The sequence below is a fragment of the Mus musculus genome, chromosome 7 (genome assembly GCF_000001635.26).
Source record: "Mus musculus strain C57BL/6J chromosome 7, GRCm38.p6 C57BL/6J".
Taxonomy (NCBI): Eukaryota; Metazoa; Chordata; class Mammalia; order Rodentia; family Muridae; genus Mus; species Mus musculus.
In genome coordinates this window covers 37,306,740-37,317,500 of record NC_000073.6, presented here as the reverse complement: position 1 = coordinate 37,317,500, position 10,761 = coordinate 37,306,740, and positions in this window count along the sequence as shown.

Here is a 10,761-nt window from a genome sequence, read left to right as displayed (position 1 = left end):
CATGTACAAATGTTGCTTCCTTAGAGGACAGAAGCTGCAGATGGGATTCTCAGTAAGGTAAAACCTAGAAAAAAAATATCCAGGCTCCTTATAAAATAGTAGTTCACAAGGCACCTAAGTCATTGGGATCTCTTATTCCTCTTTACAGTAAAACAAACCAAACCAGCCAAACAAACAAAAAGGAGCTGTAGAGATGGCCCAGCAGTTAAGAGCACTTGCTGCTCTTTCAGAGGACCAGGGTTCAATTTCCAGCATCCACATAATGACTCATAACCATCTGTTAACTCCAGTTCCAGGGGATCTGACACCCTCTTCTGGCTTCCACAGGAACTGCATACACATTGTGCACATACATACATACATACATGCAGACAAAGACTCATGCACATAAAATAATAGGATAAAACTAAACAAATCTTTGAAAACAATTATTATATGTCAGGAAGTATTTTATCCCCCTAACTGTCAGAGGAGACACTGAATTTTTTTTCTCTTGAGAATCACACAGGGTCACTGCTGTACCTGGGTCTCCAGAAGACTCTGGTGTGTGCCCACCACATGAGGGGTGGAGCTTCCTTTTGATTTGTGATGCCCTGTTGCATGTTGGTCTCAAATGCAAGCTTTATCCAGTGCATACTGCAACTTTTGTCCGTGGGAGGGCACTCTGAATCATCTCTAGCAAACTCACCTGCCCACATTCATTGCAAGTCCCCATGGGATGTGAGGTTCTTGGATGAACCTGTCTGCCCTCGGCACCGATGGTCACTGCAGACTTTGTGGGTGAGTTTGGCGTTTATAGTGTAGGTGAACCCATTTCGGGAAAAAGGCTGTGGACGGTTGGATGAGCATTGTAACTTTTGCACGGCAGGCCTTGTTGTGGTTAGGGAACACAGTAGAAATGAGTCTCCATCCCTCGAATGGGGCCATTACCCCTGGCCATTTGTATATTTTCTCCATGAATGTCTTAATTGCCTTTCTGTTGCTATAATGAAGAATCATGACCAAGACAAGAAAGATTTTATTGGCGCTTACAGTTTCAGAGGGTTAGAGTCCATGCTCATCACAGTGAGGAGCATGGTAACAAGCAGGCTGGAGTGGTAGCTAAGAGTTCACCATTGGACCATCGAGCACAAGGCAGAGAGAACAAACTAGCTTGGAATAGTATGGGCTTGAAACCTCAAAGCCCTGCTCCTAGTGACACACCTTCTCCAATAAGTCCATACCTCTGAGTCCTTCCCAGTATCACTAACTAGGATTTAAATATTAAAATATATAAACCTATGGGGGCCTTTATCATTCAAGCTATCAAAATGAAGAATATTGTGCCAGGTCTTCTGAATTCCTGAGAGCAACTAGACACTAGGATCTGTGTCTTTCCCATATTGGTTCAAGATCTGTTGAAAAAAAAATCTGTGGAACAATGGAGCTGGAGAAATAGGCCAATATTTAAAAGCAATGGCTACTCTACTAGAGGGTTATGGGTTCAATTCCTAGCAAACATATGGTGGCTCACAACTGTCTATAACTTCAGTTTTTGGCAACTTTTGCTGTTTTCTGGCCTCTGAAGGCACAGGTAAACGTATTTTAGTCAAAACGCAAATTAAAAAATATCTATGTAATGAATGAACTGAAAGTATGTGTGTGTGGAAAGGAATATTGCTATACTATAACAATGAATAAAGTCCCTACAGACATGACAGTACAGATGAGTCTTGACACCATGGCAGGGGCCAGCTCCATAAAGCACATGTTGGGTGCCCTTTATGTGCAGTATCCAAAAGAGGCAAGTCCAGAGGCAGGAGGTTGCCAGGGGCTTTGAGAAGGGAAGAGCAGAGAGTGACCACTAGTGACCAGGTTTCTATTTGAGGTGATAAAAATTAGGTAGCAATGACAGTGTCCTGCTTAGTGACTCTGCTTAACCCACCAACCTATACAGTTTCAAAAATTGAATCATGTGGTATGTGAGTTAGGCCTCAATAAAGCTGTTGTAAAAACATACAAATAAAACTGGAAGCAGAAAACATTTTTTGAAAAGCGTTGACATATTCCGACATATTCCATCCAACTATTCTTGATCTCTGACATAGTTATAGACCTCAGGCAGGCAGTGAAGTGTAAAGAGGGGATGGGTAGGAAAGGACCCAAAGATAAACCCAACTGTATTGCACACTTACTGCTTGAGTCTGGGTAACTTTAAAAACAGATTGATTGATTGATTGATTGATTGATTGATTGATTGATTTTTGGAATTATATGTATATATGTGCATGTCTGCATGCAGGGCCCTCACAGGTCAGAAGCGGGCATTGGATCTCCTTGAAGCTGGAGTTACAGGTGGTTATGAACTGCAGGATGTGGGTGCTCACAGTTGAGCATTGGCCTTCTGGAAGAACAGTTTTTTTGCTCTGTAGCCACCGAGCCATCTCCCCAGTCCAGCGCTGAGTAATTGAACTATTCTGCTATGTGAGTTAGGCCTCGATAAAGCTGGTTGTATGTGTGAAGAGATGAAAAGGAACACAGTCGTGTGTGGGGGTCACAAAGCACTCTGAGAGAGCTGCTGCCAAGGGCATCATCAGGAACTATGTCTATGTGAGTACACTGTTGCTTTCTTCAGACACACCAGTAGAGGGCATCAGATCTCGTTACAGATGGTGGTGAGCCACCATGTGGTTGCTGGGAATTGAACTCAGGACCTCTGGAAGAGCAGTCAATGCTCTAATCCTCTGAGCCATCTCTCCAGACCAGGAACTTTGTATAAACTTGGAGGTGAATGTCTTGCTTGAGCAAAGCTGAGCATTGGCCCTGGCCCAGTGCTGTGGAAAGGCTTTCCGTGTGTCCACTGGCTGTGGGTCCTCCACATCCGTAGTCCAGGCACTGCAGCTTGTATTTCTGATTTCTCTGTCCTTGTACAGTGCTCTCAGGAGGAGCTGACATGTGACTGGGGAAGAGGATAGCATGGGGGAAAGTCTGGTATTGAGGTCAGATAGGCCTTTACTTAGTTGTTCGACCAACATTTCCCTAGAAATTCCCACGGACAGGTTTTAGAAATATAGCTGTAAGCTGTTGCATAGATCACTCTCTAGGAAGAAACGAGAGTGTAAACCAACAATCACACCAATCCACACAAACTACCCGAAAAGGTGAGATTCTGGGAAGAAAGGAGCTGTCCTGTGGGATCGAAGGCTCCGGAGAAGGTGAGATGGTGCAGAGGAGACTGTTCATGCAAGGCCTGGTGTGGGAAGGGCTTTCAAGTCAGGCCTCGATCTCCCTTTCCAGGAGTTTCCCAAATCCACCATTCCATCAGCAAAATGGGAAACACAATGCACACAAGCCCATCCCCGGGTGTAAATGGGTTCAAGTACGCCAGTTCCCACGGAAGAGGCAGTGAGGAGCCGCCAGATCTGAAGGTGGCTCTCTAAAGGGGCTGTGGTCAGGAATCCTAGGGTTGTGGTACATTCTGCAGATGCCCTGTTTGCAGGCAGAGCTCAGCTCAGCCAAGAGTTGTGTAAGACAATCTGCCTGACCGGAGAGAGCATCAGTTACCATCTATGTTGGCTCTGTCGCCTGAGGATGAGGGAGGAGTCTCTGGTACCCAATCAAGAGAGTCTCTTCCAAAACTTGAGAATTTTAATTTTACGTGGACTGGTGTTTTGCTGGCACCATTTGCATGCCCGGTATCCACAAAGGCCAGGAGAGGGCATCAGATCCCCTGAAAACTAGAATTACAGACAGCTGGGAGCTGCTGCATGGGTGCTGGGAATCAAAACACGGTCCTCTGGAAGAGCAGCCAGTACTTGTAGCTGCAGATCCATTTCTCTAGGCCCCTAGATAGAGTCTTTAAATAGCTCCTTCTGTGGACAGATATGCCAGAGGTGGCAGCAACATTGTGCTGAAGGAGATTACAGAGGTGTGACTCACTGTTTTGGAATGCAGTGTCCCCTGACTCCAATGTGACAGTACCAGAAAAACCCAAATTATGGTTGGTCATTCAGAGTCTGAGCCCCCTGCCTCTAAAGACATGCCTGAGCTAAGCCAAACACATTGCTATCAGTGAGCAAGAATACAATGTGAAGTCCGTCTCGTGTGCCACAGAAGCCACGGGACACCAAATATGGGCTTCGGCAAAGGGACACTGGGTGGACTGTTCCCTGCCACAGCACCTCTGCTTCAAACTTAAAAGCTGACAATGGACATGGCCCCTGGACATGGTATTTGGGCATCTCCTTGACAGACTGATCCATGTGAGGTGGGCAGTGTCTCCGGGGCAAACTCCCCTTCCTTGCAGACAGAAGTGGCTGAGCCGCAGATTAACATCATCAGGCTATTTTGCATCAGGAAACTTTTCCAAAAGGATGATCATTCCTCTATCTCTGGCAGCCTGGGATCTGTACACTTCCCTCCTCCGTTTAACATCTGCATGGCAACAGTATATTACACAAACCTCACCTGGTGGGTTGTAAGCACAAGCGCAAGGAAATTACTATTAAATATTGTGATCTTCATTTCAAGATGGGCTGGGGCACATTCCACCAGATGAGAGCTATGCTTCTCCATGGGGAAGAAAAAAAAATATGCCTCTTGTAATTCGATATTAAAAATGTCGCCCAGCTGAGCATTCCATGTAGGGGTTTGGGTAGGGTTTTAATCTCTTCACCTGTTGGTGTTGAGAGAAAAGGGAGATGTTGGGGGGTGGGAGGGGCCGAAGACAGGAAGGAGAGCGAAGCTTATGTGAACGGGAACTCACAAGCAAAGGGGAGGGGGGGAAAATTTAAATGATCCCAGACCGAACTGTTTTTGCTGTTAATACAGAAATACAGTGTAAGACACATTTAATGGGCTCTATTTTTTATTATACTATGCTGAATAATTAAGTTTGAGGCTAAGTGTCACATGGATTTATCTTTTAATTAAAAAAGCATGGTTCACGCATATTTGAGTGGTAGTCCAAATAAACGCAATATAGAAATTTATGTTTGTTTATCTAGGTGTTAATTACCTAGAGATTGTTCTGGATTACTTCTTTTTATAAAGTGTCATAGGCTCGTGTCAGAACGAATAAAGCTTGCCCACGGAAGCTTATCAATTTGCTAACTACAGTGCTGGTCTGACTTGGGGGGGAGGGGCGGGGGGGAAAAACTTTGGAGACTGTTAATGTATTCGCACACATCCCCCCCCCATTCAACCCACACCAAATAAAACAGTCGTTTTAGGAAATATTCCTAGGACATAAAGGCACAAATATATCTTTGTTGTTTTACAGCCTCTTGTCCGCAGCTATTTATAAAACATGTGATTATTTATGCACGGGGTTATGTGAAGTTCGCCTGGTGAGGCGGTTAAGCCCGCTCCATCAATCCACTTTACCTGGTAACACCCCCCACTCCCAAGAGATGAAGGGAGGGGTTCCCAGTGGAAATGGGACCTGGGTTGGGAAGTTGGCCTTTGCAATGTGTCTGAAATGTCATCTTTGCTTCTCGAAAAGCAAGGAAGCCCAGGAGAAAATGGGTTGGCAAAGTTGAGAGTCAGAGGTCACAGTAAAAAAAAATAATCAAGGATGCATTGTTGAGAAAGAGAAAAGCCCAAACTGCGGCACCTGCGCGAGGCCCGTGACACCATCTGACAGTGTTTGCCCGTTTCTTTGTTTACAAAGTGGTTCTGAGGTGGCCGATTCAGGCAAATAGCCTGGAAGAAACAGGTCCTGTACAACAGGTTTGTATCTAAGAAATAAGGATTGGCAAAGCAGAGCTGACCGGTCTCCCTGACTGCTGCCTAGCCTAAGCTCTCTGCTCTGTGCAGTGTTCCTTTGTTGTTGTTTCCTACCAGATACTAGAAAAAAACAAAACAAAACAAAAAACAAAACAAAAGTAACTTTCAGAGCTGGTGGGACACCAGGGCCATTTCCATGGTGGATCTGGGGAGCTCTCCCAGACCGGGTTTCATACTCGAGCCTGGAGAAAGTGAGCCTTGAAACCCCCAAACAGCCAACCAGCCTAACATGGAAGCTGTCTGCTAGGCAGTTTTGTTTTCAGTTTTTATTTCCTTCCTCCAGCAGCCCAGGGTGGAGTAAGGGGGCAGGGGAGTAAGGGAGCGGGTCTCTGTCAATTGGGCAAGTCCGGTACTTGACAGAGTACCAGGCAAGATGGCCCAGGCTGGGCACTTTGTGAGGCATGGCCTCAGGCTGGGGCGTCCAGGCCTTTGTGTTTCCAGAGGCAGGTGTCCCAGGCAAGGACCAGCTGTAACCTGTTAACCAGTCTGGTGATTCGGAGGGCTCAGATGGAAAAGGAAAAGATGGCCACTAGGGTTGGGAGGTGGAGCCTGGAACCCTTCAGCCCCAAGGGTGAGGAAGGGGACACCAAGATGGGGTCCCATGGTAGCCCCGGCAGTCCGCTCCGTCCACGCACACTAAGTTATTGATGCTTATTTGTGCTTTTCTTCAAACCGCTGCTGTTTCCTTCCTGTGATTGTCTCTTCATGGGCACCATTGCTGTTATCAGGACTCAAATCCCTGCAGTGCTGGGGCAGCTGGCTGGAAGAGCCCGTGACATTGTGCTAGGGACACAGCCAAGGAGATGAGAGCCCTCGCTTCCCATGGCAGAATCCAGCAACAGAAGTGATTGTTGGGACTGAGCACGAAACCGGGAAGTGCCTAAGAAATTAGTAGTAAAGTCAGACTAAAGTTCTGGTCTGAAAGCAGACTTTAGCAGGAGAGAAGGAATTTGCAAGACCTTCCTTCCTTAAAGCTACTGGTCTGAAACACACTGCATGCATGCACGCACACACGCACGCACGCACACACGCACAGCACGCTAGCACGCATGCGCACAATGACTACCTAGAACCAAATAGTTTAAATTTTTTTTTTTTTTTTTGGAGGCGATATTCACACAGCATAAGATTCTACCTTCTCAAAGCGTGTTGGGGCCAGTAACACTACCACATATTTTTAGCCCCTCCACAGAAAGCTCAGACCCCGAAAGCAGCCTCCTAACCTGTGTCCAGCTCCTGCTAGGCTGCAGCTTGCTTACTGGTCCCGCAGGCTCCCCTAGCCTGCAGGTTCCATCTCCGTAGATTCACACACCATCCGGCTTTTAGCATCTTTCCTTTTTCACTTAAACATAAGACAATAAGGCACATCCACATTCTAGTGTGCATGCTGTTTCTTTCCCTTTGCAGTCCCTATTTGATTTGGCTATTGCTGGTCTATCTCATTTCAACCACCAGGCCCTCTCAGGACTACCCACCAAAGCCAAGCTGGATTTTATACTCTAGATTTGCCAAACCTGTCCCCACTCTAGGGAGAAGCTTGTGTGGCTTCTCCTTGTCTTTATAATGTTTGGCATGCCGTCCCCTTCTGTCACCAATGGACTCCAGTGTCCCTGACCTTATGCCACAATCAGCACCTTGTTTTTGTCTTTTTTGTCTGGTTTTATTTTTTCTCTCTTCCATGCCTCTGGTCTACTTTTCTCCATTACACAGGGAAAGAGGTGCCTTCCCTTACATTGCCTTTTAAAGCCCTGGTAGAAACATTGCCTAGGACAACATAGGGCCACTAAATACACATTGAACAAATACAAATTACCAGCCACTTTTTTTTTTGGTAGTCATCAATGGAATAATGAGGAAATTGTGATAGCTCTAAAAATAAAATAAAATAAAATAAAAAATAAATCCCAGAAGTGTCAGAGTACTTTGCTTAGCACAAATATAGTTCTTGTGTTTTATATCCAGCATTGTGGGGAGACAAAAGAGGGGCTGGAGAGATGGCTTAGAACTAATAGCACATGGTGTTCCTCTAGAGGACCCAGGATTGGTTCCTAGAAGCATAGTTTGGGCAGTTCACAACCATTGGTGACTCCAACTCTGATGTCCCCTCTGGCTTCTGTTTGCAGTAACCTGCATTTGTGTAGACACAGACATACATGTATAAAGAAGTAAAAATAATAAAATATGTCTTTAAAGATACTACACATATATTTAGTACACACAGGGGAGGAAGAGGAGGAGGAGGAGGAGGAGGAGGAGGAGGAGGAGAAGAAGAAGAAGAAGAAGAAGAAGAAGAAGAAGAAGAAGAAGAAGAAGAAGAAGAAGAAGAAGAAGAAGAAGAAGAAGAAAGAAGGAAGGAAGAAGGAAGGAAGGAGGAGGAGGAGGAGGGGGGAGGAGGAGGAGGAGAAGAAGAAGAAATAAATCTATTTGACAATTTACAGGATAGAAGCTCCCCAACCCTGCCCCAGACAAAGAATATTGACTTAGTTAAACCACAGACCAGCAGGGTTTGGAGTACTTGGGGTGGTTTCTTGCCTTTAGTTCCAGTGTTTGGATGTAGGTGTGAATGGCTGCTTCCCGACAGGCTAGTCTAATAGCCTGCACTAGAGTTATCTGGGACCAGCTCCCTTTACAAAGCCTAGATCAGTGCCTCAGTTTGCTAAGCCTGGACCCTCATAGGGCTCACCAGTAAGGATTTGTCACCTTGTCACCAGAGCAACTCCAGCTCATAGCCTTGCTGGAGGTGACCGCAGCATCACAGTGAAACATTTTCTCTTTTGTTTTGTTTTTCCAGAGCTAGGGTTGAACTAAGGCCTCAGGTAAGATAGACAGCGTTCTCTTACCTAACAGTAACTCCAGCCCTTGAGTGTTTTGAAGCAGTCTCTCTTAGTAAGTAGCACAAACTAGCTTTAAGCTCTCTATGCATCCAAGGGGCAATCTCAAACTTGTATGCTTCCTGTCTCAATCTATCAAGTGCTCGGATGACTGGTACATTCCACCATGCCCATCTGGAAATGCAGACCAGCTACTCTCACAACCGTTGATGTAAAAGACTATATGGCTCCAACTTGTGCTAAGGTGTGGGCAACAGGGACAGAGCCTAGAGGCTGGCCATGTCACCTACAGTCATCCCAGCCCCCTCTCTCACCCTGCTGACCCCAGCCACACTCGTGCCTGTTGACCCTGGGGTCAATACCACCCCTTAATGCCTTTCCATTTCTGAGTTTGCTGACTGGAGTGATTTTTCCGTGAGGTTCACATAAATACTTCAAAAATAATTCACGATGAAGAAGAATGCTCTGGAATGGATGATGGTGTGATGAATTAAACACTTTATATGATGGAGCGTAAATTATTTTAATGCATGTAATAGATCCGACCAGGGAGACTTGGGGCCCTCTAGGTCAGGCTGCTTCACCCCTGGGACCCTGAGGGGTGGTGGGAGCAGGTGGCTGGGAGCCTGCTCTACTGGGGTGTGAATCATCACCTCTCCAGAGACCCATTCTCCAGCACTCGGGTCTTGCTAACCCGAGTAAAGCGAGAGAATGTTTCCACATTGGTTGGGGAGGAGCCCGGAGACAGATGAGCATCTGTTAGATAAGATGATGGCCTGACCCATACATACCCTGACAGTCCACCCATTCATTGTCTGAATTTCTCCAGGAGGCCAGGAGTGTCGCTGTGGGGCCCAGGCATTTAAAATATTTTTGCTTCCTTTGAAACTGACATAAACAAGATGAACGGTCCTGTTCAGGCCACCAGGAAGCAAAGGTTCTTGAAGAGTGTTGAGGACCCAACCAACACACACATTCAGGAGAAGGCAGGCGGAGAAACTAGAAAACGTGCACTTTGTGTGCATCCAAACACAGACATGAATAGGCTTGGTCCTTCTAGGAGGTATGTACACACTATGGATGTCACAGAACAGCATCTGGAGAAGTCTGTGTGATCTTGTCACTACCAAAGCAAGCCTGTGGCCCAAGATGAAAAGACTTGCTGCTTGAAGACGGTGCTACTGACCCTCACAGTCAGGAGAGGCATGGCGAAGGTGCCTGTGCTGATCAGCTGGATGGAAGCATCTCTTCACTTGACCAAGAAAGACAGAGAGAGAGAGAGAGAGAGAGAGAGAGAGAGAGAGAGAGAGAGAGAGAGAGAGAGAGAGAGAGAGAGAGAGAGAATGATGAGGGTCAGGTTTGAGGGGTGGGGATGGGAAAAGAGAGCATTTCAGTCAGCCTAGGACAAGTCCTGAAATTCAAAGACTTAGCTCTTGAACCTCATGATCCTCCTGCCTCAACCCCCTGAGTGCTGAGATTGCAGGTGTGTGCCACCACCTGCAGCTTTGTGAGTATGTTCCATTGTCATGTAGATCAGGATGGAACCGATGAGTAGGGTGAACTCTATAGGGGTTGGCTCTGAGGAAATCCTTCAGGCCTTAAAGTTTAGATGAGACCACACTGTCTTTATGAAGTTCCTGGAAAGAAAACCTTCCAAGTGTTAACCTGTACGCCTGGTGGTTTCGTGGCTTCTTCAGCGGCAGAGGGATCTTCCACTTGCTAACCCTGGGCTTGACAGTAAGGTGCACCTGACCAACAGCAACAACATAAACACCCCAGGCAAACAAAGGATGCCCTCAAAGACCCCACCCTGTGTCCCTGTGTCCTCTCTCCTCACCCCAACTCCACCTCTCCCTCTTTCTACAACTGCAATGACACACTACTCTGACTTTCTACATCTCTAACAAATTCTTCAGAAAACACCTTAAGGAAAGGAAAGATTTCTTTTGAGTCATGGTTTTAGAGCTTTTTGCCGGAGGTTGGCTCTGGGCTTGTGGAGAGACAGAGAGAGTATCACAGGATAAGTGCATGGTAGGAAAGTCGTTCAGTACCAAGGACAAGTTGCACTTCAAAGGTACCATGATTAATTCGGGCTCTGCCTCCAATGACACCATTGGTTCGTTCTGGGTCCAATCACATCTCAGGAATTGGAGCCCCCCCCCCC